Source organism: Vulpes lagopus, chromosome 20 (assembly GCF_018345385.1).
Source record: "Vulpes lagopus strain Blue_001 chromosome 20, ASM1834538v1, whole genome shotgun sequence".
NCBI classification, from domain to species: domain Eukaryota; kingdom Metazoa; phylum Chordata; class Mammalia; order Carnivora; family Canidae; genus Vulpes; species Vulpes lagopus.
Genome location: NC_054843.1, coordinates 2,776,877 through 2,787,086, shown reverse-complemented (window position 1 = coordinate 2,787,086; position 10,210 = coordinate 2,776,877). Strand labels below are relative to the sequence as shown.

The following is a 10,210-nucleotide window of genomic DNA, read 5'->3' as shown; positions in this document are numbered from 1 at the left end:
GTCAATTCTCCTGGCAGGAACAACAAAAGCGAGTAGGGGATGTTATTCAGAGTTGCAGGTGATCGCGAGTTCCCACATTTACTCTTTATGACTCCCTATGTTTGGATTTTTATGTATTTTTTTAAAAAGATTTTTATTTATTTATTCATGAGAAACACACACACACACAGAGGCAGAGACACAGGCAGAGGGAGAAGCAGGCTCCATGCAGGGAGCCCGATGTGGGACTCGATCCTGGTACCCCAGGATCACGCCCTGGGCCAAAGGCAGGTGCTCAACCGCTGAGCCACCCAGGCTTCCCTGTTTGGATTTTTAAATGACTTTTCCACCTAAATGTAACTTTGGGGATTTAGCTTGTAATTAATCCTTTCGAGGGGACTCTGATAGCTTCAGGAAGTGAACTCTTTCAACCCATTTAAATATTTATAGACCGAGATAAATCTGTCTATGTTCTTAATCTGGTTGAGTATCTTGGCCACAGCCAGCACCAGGGAGTTGGTGACCGGCTGTACATGTAACTAAGCAAATCATCTCATGGGAGTTTGTGTCTGTTCTGAGGAGCAGGGGTGTCGGGATGGAGGGGACCACTCCCGAGGCCTATCCTACCGTAGACTCGGTGTAACGTGTCAGATGAGATGCCTCACTTTACGGTGCCCCTTCTTCCCCATAAAATGGAACGGATCACACTTTCTCCTGCTGCAGTGAAATAACCCGATGTCTGGGATTTGTCTGAAACTCCTTAAGAGGGGGAAAAACAACGGGAAGTGGATGGGCCAAGACTTGGGAAACATTGATAATCTTACAGTGGAACGATGGGTACTCAGAGGTTCATTACATTTCTCTCTCTGCTTTGGTGCATGTGACAATTTCCAAAATAAAAAGCTAAAAAAAAAAATAATAATAACAATAATGCCCTCCTTGGTGTGCCGTGCAGGAACGTTCAGCAGTGTCCTCAGAGTACCTTTGCCTCTTGGAGAGGAGGATGGCACATAAATACATTCTGAGTTATTGCTCTGTGGCCCTCAAATGATTGTATCACCCCTGGAGGTATCGTTGACAAGGAGACAGAGAATAGATTAGGACCCACGGGACCCACGGCTATGAAACACGAAGACGAAGCGTCCGGGGCGTCGGATGCTACGCGGAGGCTTTCATCTTAGTGTGACAAACTGGAAGCCCATCTGGGCAAATCGGCAACGTAGGAAATAAATTCGCAATATATCAAAAATATGTTGCCCACTAGCTGATAATTTATCTCTGCATCTCCGTATGTGTCACATTCCAGGCTCGTGAATGATAAATAATAAATGTTTATTTATAAATCACCGGTTCCCAGCGGCAGATGAGCAGCCTGGATGGAGAGACGCGGCTGCAGACGCTGGTTCATTCCCACCAGTGCGACTCGGTCCCCAGTTCGGGGAATCGGGGAGCCAGTAAGAAAAGCGGATACACTGAGGAAACCGGGCCTGTCCTCACCGGCGGCCGATCTCGTGCAAAGTGCATCTGAGGGCAGGGAGCAGCGGAGCACAGGAACACGGGCGGTCAGGTCTGCGCGGGCACGAAGATGAACCAACGCACACGCATCCGTCCTCGGAAGAAGCCTGTTTGAGAAGACGTTGCAGCTGGCTTCCTGCAAAGCCCGGAGCTTTCTGGGGTAGTATAAAGGGAATGACCCGGTGTGAAATATCCCGAAAGGACAAGAATGCCTCCTGGGGATGTCGGCGGCACCCCTCAGAGACCTGGGCTGTACGGGTCCGCATGGGCCACGGCGCTGGCTGGGGGCGGGGGTGCACCTGCAGGTGCTCAGCCGTGCTTGGGCAGCAGGAATCCAGAACCTTGGACAAATATGACAGTTGTGGACAAAAGCAATGTGGTTGTGGCTGAAAATGGGGAGGAAGATGTATGCAGAAGTATCCTATACCTCTAGGCCTCCCGATTATTTAATTATTATTATTTTTTAAAGGTTTCATTTATTTATTCATGAGAGACAGAGAGAGAGGCAGAGACACAGGCAGAGGGAGAAGCAGGCTCCCCATAGGGAGCCCGATGTGGGACTTGATCCCGGGTCCCCAGGGTCACGTTCTGAGCCGCAGGCAGACGCTCAACCGCTGAGCCACCCAGGCGTCCCACAGGGGGATCTTTAAGTCAGCAAAAAGTACCTTTTTTTTTGTTGTTTTTTAGTAATCTCTGCCCCCCACATGGGGCTCAAACCCATGACCCAAGATCAAGCATCACACACTCTTTCCACGGAGTCAGCCAGGTGCCCCAATAAGGAATAACTTTTGAAAAGACTTGTAAACTTTTACAAAGACTTAGAAAAAGTTAGGCTAATTATAAATGATTCCCCCCCCCCTTTTTTTTTAAGATTCTTTAATTTATTTATTTGAGAGAGAGAGACAGAAAGAGAGAGAACACAGGCGAGGGAGAGGCAGAGGGAGAGGGAGAGGGAGGAGCAGACTCCCTGATGAGCTGGGATCCAAATGCGGGGCTTGATCCCAAGACCTGGAGATCACAACCAGAGCTGAGGGCAGACACCCGGCCATCTGAGCCACCGGGCGCCCCTAATTATAAATGATTCCATCCTGTTGGTGACAAACCTTCTAAAGAGCCTTATTAGGCCAGAACATGTGTCCCTTGTTCACAATGAACAAAGGTAGGAAAAAGGGACACCCAGATACCAGCGAAGAGCACCCGCCGGGATGGGGACCCGGACCTCGTCTTCTCTGTGCCTTGAACTTGTCCAGATGGTCCCTCCCCATAAAAGGACCCAGAGAGCCTCCCTCCAGCTCTAAAGCTCCGTGAGCTCTTTCTGTTTTCTGGAAAAAGAATCCCTCCCTCCACGGATCCTGCCCGTTTGCACACAAGAGTACACGCGTTTGCAGGTACGGAATCGTGTGGAGGCGACAGGCAAGAGTAGGTCCAGCCGGACAGGCCGCGGGGCGGACAGACACACAGCCGCATGGCGCGCGGACCGTCGGACCCAGCCCTCGGGTCCGGCCCAGGCTTTGTGCTTTGCTTTTTCCTCGTTGAAAACTTGCTACAGAAACAGCAGCTCCATCCTCTGATGTCTCAAGAGATGCTAAAGGCTCATTTCAGCAGGATTAGGAAACAGCCGAGAGGGAGAGGGACGGGCAAGAAGGAACAGAAGACTTTTCTGGCGCGAGGTGTCTGCGTGTGCTCAGTTTGCGCTCAGAGCCCGCCCGCTCCTCACCCCTTGGGCGCCCACCTGCAGCCTCCCCAGAGGCTCCAGCGGACCTGGGTCCCCGCGAGGGCCATGCGGCCTGCCAGTGGGCGGGGAGGCCGGAGAGGGGCCTGCAGCCAGGCCACCACCTCTCTGCCCCCCTGCACCCCCAGGCAGGAGTGTCTGAGCCCTGGGGGCTTGCACGGGCAGGAGGGGCAGCCTTACACCCTTTGTGGGCAGACGGGAGCGGGAGGTGGGATTGGAAGGCACGTTTTTCTTTTCTTTTCTTTTTTTTAAGATATTTTATTTATTTATTCATGAGAGACACAGAGAGAGAGGCAGAGATACAGGAGGAAGGAGAAGCAGGCTCCCTGTGGGGGAGCCCGATGCAGGACTCGATCCCGGGACCCGGGGGTCACGCCCTGAGCCGAGGGCAGACACTCAACAGCTGAGCCACCCCGGCATCCCTGAAGGCCTGTTTCTCTGAGGCTGACACTCAACTGTGTAATCCCACCAGGAAGAACCACGGGTAAGTGGCTAACTTGGCACAGGCCTTCCAGAACCGTCCACAGCAGCCGTGGCAGTCCACAGTGCCTGCCTGCTGTCCTGACGGCCTCCATGTGCCATCATAAGGCCTAAATAGAAATGAAGAGGGTGGGACCCCTGGGTGCCTCAGTGGCTGAGCATCTGCCTTCGGTTCAGGGCGTGATCCCAGGGTCCTTGGATCGAGCCCCACATCGGGCTCCCTGCTCAGCGGGGAGCCTGCTTCTCCCTCTCCTCCTCACTTGTGCTCTCTGTCTCGGTCTCAACTAAATAAATACAATCATAAAAAAAAAAAAAGGAGATGGTGTTGTAGCTCAGGGCACCTGGGTGGTGCAGTCAAGGGAGCATCCAACTCTTGATTTCAGCTCAGGTCATGATCTCAGAGTTGTGAGATCAAACCCTGTCTGGGGCTCCAGACTCAGCGCAGAATCTACTTGAGATTCTCTCCTCCCTCTGCCCTTCCCTGCCCTCCCATAAATAAATAAAATCTTAAAGAGAGAGAGAGAGAGAGATGATGCTGCAGCTTGAGTCCAAGGCCAAAGGCTGTCTGCTGGTAGATTCCTGCCTCTGGGGAGAACCTGTCTTTGCTCTCAAGACCTTCCTTCCACTGTTGGGACGAGGCCCACCCCGAGGCCCACCCCCGTGACGCAGAGTAATCTGCTTTACTGATTTACATGTTAATTGCATCTAAAAGAAACCTTCACGCCCACATCTAAACTGGTGCTTGACCAAACATCTGGACGCCATGGTCCAGCCAAGCTGAGGTACAAAACTAAGCATCACAGGTTCCAAAGCTCGGGAGGTACCGCCCCGCCCCCGTGCAGCTAAGCCCGCGCCCAGAGCCAGCTGCACACACTTGGGTCACTTCACAGTTCCTGCCCCTTGCGCTTCCTTCAGCCCGTCTGAGCACGTCGGCAGCCCCCCGTCGAGGGGGACGTGCACACAGCCGCTGTGCCCCCGCGACCCCCGCATGCTTCTGTTGTGCAGCGTGGGCCCCTCCTCTGCCCGCCGTGGGGTATTAGGTTTTAGCTGATCACTGACCTAGTCTAGAAATTCTCTTTCTCATTCCCTGTCTCTTTTTACACATACACCAGACTATCATTGAGCCTTAAAAGGGAAGGAAATTCTGACCTGCGCCGTAATGTGAACCCCGAGGACACGATGCCAAATGAAATAAGCCGGTCACAAAAGGACAAAGGCTGCGTGATCCCACGCGTACGAGGCACCTGGAGGAGATGGAAAGAAGAACCGTGAGTACCAGGGACGAGGCACAGAGCCCCCCCCCCCCCCCCGCCAGATGGAAGCGCTCTGTGGACACAGCAACGTGCCTGCACTCGAGGTCATTGCCCCCGACATACAGTCAAAGCAGCAAACTTTATGCTACATGTTGTTTATCGTTAAGTGTGTTACATGGTTTCCAAAACTTGGGGATTTTTAGTTCTCTCTCTAGGACTGATTGGTGGCTTAGCGCCACGGAGAGCGAGAACATGCCTTGGAAGACTTAAAATCCTCCTGAATTCCTTGAAACCAGGGCATCCTCGCTGGCTGGCTCTGTCCTGATGCTGGTGATCATGTTTCGACTGTTCATTGACTTCATCAAGAAATGATCTCTTTGAAGACCCGGCGTCTATCAGGTTGCAGAATCGGGTAATTTGGAGAATGGCTGGAGCATACACTGTATTACGGTATTTGAACGGCTCCTGGCACGTGCTGGGTGTGACCCGGAGGAGGGTGTAAAAACTCAACTCCAATTAGAGTAAAAAGCAGGCAGGATTGCACGTAGCATGTAACACCCAGCAGGGGACCTTGCACCTTCTGGGCTCTCATTACAGCTTAATAAGCAAGTGAGAGATGTAGATGAGGGGAAGAAAACTCCAGAAAGAGATCCTGCTGCGTAACAAATCAGAAGTCAGTTCAAAGAACGCCCCCTCTTCTGTGTGACATTAAAGTCCAACCAGGTGGGGCGCCTGGGGGGCTCAGTCGGTTAAGCATCTGATTTCGGCTCCGGTCATGATTTCAGGGTCCTGGGATCGAGCCCCGCATGGAGCCCCACGCTCAGCAGAGCTGATCGTCCTCTCTTCTCTCTCTCTTTCTCTCTCAAATAAATAATATCTTTTTAAAGAGTGTCCAACCAGCTGCTCTGAGAGCATGGCCCGTGGGCCCCAAGGACCCCCAGGACCCATTCAGGGGAGTGTCTGTGGTCAGAACTATGGTTATAACAACACCGAGATGCTACTCGCCTTTTTCCCAGGGACCTGGGCCGAGCTGGTGCAGGAGCAACGGTGGGAAAAACCCGGGCTCCTCGGCACATCCAGGCAGTGGCATCAAGTCATGGGCTCTGCGCCTGCACCCACTCACCATCAAGACAGGATGGTTTAGGGACGCCTGGGTGGCTCAGCGGTTGAGCGTCTGCCTTTGCCTCCGGAGTTCTGGGATTGAGTCCTGCATCAGGCTCCTGCTTCTCCCTCTGCCTGTGTCTCTGCCTCTCTCTGGGTCTCTCATGAATAAATAAATTAAATCTTAAAATAAAAAACATCAGGATGGTTTCTCTAAGGATGTGCTGAGGAAGCAGAATGTATCAACCAATTGCCATAAGGTCTGACCGCTGGATATGCGAGTTTTGATATTCTGTGTAAGGAAATGGGAAGTGCCCTCATCAGTTCCTCCGCTGCGGCCCCAAGTGCGGCGATGCCTGGAGGAAGGCTTGGGTGATGGTTTGAGCCGCCGCGGCTGCTGTTTCTCCATGGAACACCCCTCTCACTTGAAAGCACAAGTGACAGACAAACTTTTGCCTATTTAGACTCGGGGATTTGGCAGACATTTTCTTAAAAATGAACAAAGTAAGTTTGCCATTTCAAGGAAAGCAACGGATGGGATTTGCTCTCAAGTGATAAAATGCAAACTCTCAAGTAAAAATTAAAATTCTGAAAAACTAAAAAAAATAATAATAATAAAAAAAATAAAAATAAAAATAAAATTCTGAAAAACTTGGGGGCACCTGGCTGGCTCAGTCGGTGAAGCATCTGCCTTCAGCTCAGGTTATGATCCCAGGGGTCCTGGGATCGAGCCCCGCGTCGGGCTCCCTGCCGATCAAGGAGGCTGCTTCTCCTTCTCCCTTCACCTGGCTCATGCTCTCTCCCTCTCTCAAATATACAAAATCTTAAAAAAAAAATTCTGGAACTCTGAACTTGATCACATCCCAATGCCTAAAGACTGTTCGGATGAGGTGGTGATGTTGACAATTGTGACTTTTCATACTGTCTAGTGAAATGTACCAACACTTGCAGAATCTGTAGGACTCGGGCAGCCCCGGTGGCCCAGTGGTTTAGCGCCACCTTCAGCCCAGGGCGTGATCCTGGAGACCCCGGATCGAGTCCCACGTCGGGCTCCCCATGTGGAGCCTGCTTCTCCCTCTGCCTGTGTCTCTGCCTCTCTCTTTCTCTGTGTGTCTGTTGTGAATAAATAAATTAAAAATCTCAAAAAAAAAAAAAAAAGAATCTGTATAACTCAGTGGATTACTATTTTTCAAATGACCGGAGTGGCCGTGTGACAAAATCACGAATGGGTAATAGGTCCATTTGAAGTGCTGGAGAGACCAGTAGATTTTAGGCTAACAGCACAAAAAGTTCATTGATGCGGTGTCGGACTCCACATGGCCACACACCTTTCAGAAATGTCTACGTATAGGTTTTGCTGGAGTATCTTTATAAATACTCCGGCACTTTCCAACTGCACATCACTGCGAGGCCAAATTTCCTTCACATACATCATCTAGAACAATATACCACGACAGACTGAACACAGAAGCAGATATGAAAATCCAGCCATCTCCTCTTAAGCTACACATTAGAGACTTGCAAAACTGTGAAACATTTTATTCTTTTAATTATTTTTTGAATTTGTTTTTCCTAAAATACACTTTTTATATCATCAGAGAATACTATGGAATAGGTTTCTTTTTTTAAAATATTTTATTTATTTATTCATGAGAGACACACAGAGAGAGGCAGAGCCACAGGCAGAGGGAGAAGCAGGCTCCATGCAGGGACCCGATGTGGGACTCGATCCCGGGTCTCCAGGATCAGGCCCTGGGCTGAAGGCGGCGCTAAACCGCTGAGCCACCCAGGCTACCCATGGAATAGATTTCTTAATGAAAAGAAATTATTATTTTTAAACTTTTTAAAAATTGTATTTATTTATTTGAGAGAGAGTGAGAGAGAGAGAATGAGAGAGGTGAGAAGCAGAGGGAGAAGCAGATTCCCTGATGAGCAGGGAGCCTAACATGGGGGCTCAATCCCAGGACCCTGAGATTATCACCTGAATTGAAGACAGATGTGTAACCAACTCAGCCACCCAGGCACCCTCCTAATGAAATTAAATCAATTAATAAAAATCTTTTAAAAGCAATTTCTTCGTTTGATTCTCTAATGCCATATGTGTTCATAAGCCAAAAGCCAGCTGGGAAGAGTGGCAGGGCAGTGTCTGGCTGGCACAGCTCAGGGCCGGGTAAAGGGATTCATTCCAACTGCTCTGGGGAATGTAAGTCCAAATTTCCCAAATCTTCACATTTAGGAAATGCCTTATCTTATAAATTTAACCTCTTGAGTATTTCAGAAGGCAGGAGGGGAGAGACAGGAGCTAAAGAAACTCAGAACCAAATGGTCTTTAAAAATCATTGATACCATCTTACACCCACTAGAATGGCTACGACAAAAACAAAAACAGAAAATAACCAGTGTTGGCAAGGATTTGGAGAAATTGGAGCCTTTATACGTGGCTGATGGGAATGTAAAATGGTGAAAAACAGGATGGCAGTTCCTTAAAAAATTAAAAATAGAACTGCCATATGATCCAGCAACCCCATTTCTGGGTATATACCCAAAATAATTGGAATCAGGGACTCACGAACTGGAACAGATATTTGGATATCCATGCTCTTAAAAACAATTTTAAAAAACTTTTTTGGGGCCCCCGGGTGGCTGAGCGTTTGAGCATCTGCCTTTGACTCAGGTCGTGACCCTGGGGATCCTGGGATAAAGTTCCACATCCGGTTCCCCTCAGGGAGCCAGCTTCTCCCTCTGCCTGTGTCTCTGCCTCTCTCAGGAATAAATAAATAAAATCTTTTTAAAAAACCCAACACAACACTTTTTGTATACCCACATTCATAGCAGCATTATTCACAATAGTCAAGGGGTGAAAATAACCCAAGTGTCCATTGGTAGATGAATGGATGAGTAAAATATGGTATATGCAAACAATGAAAGATTATTCAGCCTTAAAAAGGAAGGAAATCTACATGGAAAGCCAAGTCATTGATGAAAGAAATTGTAGAAGACAGAAAGATCTGGAAAGATGTTCTATGTTCATGTTAAAATGTCCATATTACCCAAAGCAATATACAGATTCATGCCCTATCACAGGCAAGCCCTGTCCAATCTCAATAACACTATTCACAGTAGAGAACAAACAATCTTAAATTTTGTGTGGAACAGAAGATCCCGAATAGCCAAAGCAATCTTGAGAAAGGATAAATCCAAAGGTAATCACCCTCCCTGATTTCAAATATATTACAATGTTGTACTAGTCAAAACAGTATGGTGCTGGCACAAAAACAGGCACCTAGCTCAGTGGAACAGAATAGAGAGGCCAGAAATAAGACCATATATATAAGATTAATTAATTTATGACAAAGGAGGCAACAATATACAATGGGGAAAGGACGGTCTCTTCAATAAATGGTGCTGGGAAAGCTGGACAGCCCCATGCCAAAAAAAATATATATATATATATAGAGAGAGAGAGAGAGAGAGAAAATATATATATAGAAATCAGACCACTACCTTGTACCATACACAAAAATTCACTAAACATGGATTACAGGCTTGCATGTGAGCCCTGAAACCATGAAACTCCTAGAAGAAAACAGAGGTGGGGCAGCCCGAGTGGCTCAGCCGTTTAGCGCTGCCTTCTGCCCGGGGCCTGATCCTGGAGACCCGGGATCGAGTCCCGAGTCAGGGTCCCTGCATGGAGCCTGCTTCTCCCTCTGCCTCTCTCTCTCTGTGTGTCTGTCATGAATAAATAAATAAAATCTTTAAAAGAGAAAGAAAAAAAAAAGAAAACACAGGTGGTGAGCTACTTGACATCGGTCTTACGAGTATTTGGATCGGATGCCAAAAGCAAAGGCAACAAAAGCAAAGATAAACTAAAAAGGTTTTGCACAAGAAAGGAGACCTATGGAATAAAAAGACGACCTATGGAATGGAAGAAAATATTTGCAAATTACGTATTTGGTACGGGGTTAATACTCAAAATATATAAAGTACTCATAAAACACAACAAAAAACACACAATCTAATTTAAAAATGGACAGATGGGAAAAAATGCACAGATGGGGCATGTGGGTGGCTCAGTTGAGTGTCCAACTCTTGATCTCAGCTCTGGTCTTGGTCTCAGGGTGGTGAGTTTAATGTCCACATTGGGTTCCAC

The 10,210-nt window shown here is 48.4% G+C and overlaps 1 long non-coding RNA gene across 1 annotated transcript; it reads right to left on the bottom strand.

Annotated features, from left to right (window-relative positions):
* Positions 1 to 279: 279 nt before the first annotated feature.
* On the bottom strand, positions 280 to 6,599 carry LOC121479517. The gene is made up of 3 exons (XR_005984739.1): positions 6,083 to 6,599; positions 4,856 to 4,950; positions 280 to 1,601 (listed from the first exon to the last, which is right to left on the bottom strand). It is a non-coding gene; the product is annotated as an uncharacterized LOC121479517 (long non-coding RNA).
* Positions 6,600 to 10,210: the final 3,611 nt, after the last annotated feature.